The sequence below is a fragment of the Prosopis cineraria genome, unplaced genomic scaffold, assembly GCF_029017545.1.
Source record: "Prosopis cineraria cultivar Desert tree isolate PC_DT_omini unplaced genomic scaffold, ASM2901754v1 PC1, whole genome shotgun sequence".
In the NCBI taxonomy this organism is placed as follows: Eukaryota; Viridiplantae; Streptophyta; class Magnoliopsida; order Fabales; family Fabaceae; genus Prosopis; species Prosopis cineraria.
The window spans coordinates 17044347-17046040 of record NW_026555332.1 but is presented as its reverse complement, the minus strand read 5'-3'; the positions used below and the strand labels follow the sequence as shown (position 1 = coordinate 17046040).

Sequence of the window (1694 nt, the reverse complement as noted above, 5' to 3'; positions counted from 1 at the left end):
CTGAAACTTATTTGGGTCGGACTCAATTCAAGCCGAGCTTACTCAGATTGGATTTAAAATATCATATTCTGTTAAAAAAATCTATATAGTCAAGTCCCGCCCTAACTTTTTTTGGCTGAGTTTGAGCTAGCCCATCAAGCTTAGCCAAAAATACCAACTCTATATACATATAAAGCTATAAATTTCAATAATCAAACTTATTCTAGTCAAGCTTAGAGTATCCTATTTTTTTAAAACAACCCATATAGTTATGCCCAACCCTAACTTTTTTGAGACGGGTTTGGACTGGCTAGTCAGGCCTGGCCAAACTACTGGCTCTATCCTCATCCCCATCTCCACCTTTGATTAAAAAATAGATTGCTCAAATTTAATTATTTTATAAAACAATAATCATAATATTATATTAAAAAATAAATAAATAATTTTAAATTGTTAAAATTTGATTTGCATAGTTTATAACTGTCATGAAATAAATAAAAATTTAATCTATAAAAAAATTTAATAACAATATACAACTGTAAACTATATAGATTAAATTTTAACAGTTTAAATTTATTTTTATTTATATGATAATTATTTCATAACATAAATAAATTTGGACCATACATTTTGTATTTAAGGTTGGAAATGAGGACGAAGAAAGGAAAAGGAGAAAAAGGATGATGAGAGGATCCGGACCACGAGTGTGAGTACCGTTGTGAGTGACCATCGGCGCTAGCTCTCTCAAGATCGGGTCACTGAAGCTCGTTGATTCGTAGTCTCATCTTAGCGTCGTTGATCCATTCTGGTCCGATGGTGGGTCCTGTGTCGGGTCCCTAATTCGCTGATTTGTTCAGGGGTTGTTTGTATGGGTTCTCCTCCAACAACTAAAGCATAGCTGATTCGTTGATTCGTTCAGGGGAGGTATGCATTGATTTCGAATATTTAAATAAGGCAGGGAAAATTTCATTTGATGATGTCAATCTTAAGGAGAAACTAAATCATTGAATGAATTTAAAGGCTTATCGTTTCCCTGCAATTTTAATTGCGCAATATCAATAAATGGTTGGTGGCTTCGTTGAGATTTTCTCAGTGATAGTTGCTGGAATCCAAGGGATTGTTGATAGTTCTGAATTTGCTAATATCTGGTTGTGTCGTGTGGCTTGGTTAATCGTTATCTGTTAATCAGTTTGTCAGCTTTCTATCTTAAGAGCAACTTCAAATTTTCTATTGCAAAGCACTTTTGCCCAGAAAATGTCCATCGATTGCTTGAGTAAGGACAGAAGATGGAGTAGAGGAGAGTGAAGAAGAAGAGCTAGAAGATGAGAAGAAGAGATGTTTCTGTTTTTTTTTTTTTAATGCCTGCACGTGGCAGATAAGGTAAAATTGCACCCTTTTTAAAAAGGGAGCGTACTAAGGACCTTGAAAATACATAATATTATACTTTGGATTTAAAAAAATTTAATATTTTATTGCAGATTTAGAAGTCCTTCTTGCAATTTTTTTACAGCAAAAGTATAATTTTGCTTTTAATAAAAAGTAAAGAAACAAACTGAAAATGGTGGAATTGAAGATAAATATGAGAAGATTTCTCAACTAAAGAAGTTGAAGGTTTCTCCACTCTAATAGTAAAGAGTAATTTTTGAAGTACATAAATTTTAAAATATGTCCATCCTAAGTAGTGTTTCAGTTAAAAATTTTCTATTGAGTTTTGG

The 1694-nt window shown here is 32.6% G+C and overlaps 1 long non-coding RNA gene across 1 annotated transcript; it reads left to right on the top strand.

Moving 5' to 3' along the window:
- Positions 1-660: 660 nt before the first annotated feature.
- Positions 661-1465, top strand: LOC129308093 (uncharacterized). Its single transcript, XR_008592543.1, has 2 exons — positions 661-903; positions 1169-1465. It is a non-coding gene; the product is annotated as an uncharacterized LOC129308093 (long non-coding RNA).
- Positions 1466-1694: the final 229 nt, after the last annotated feature.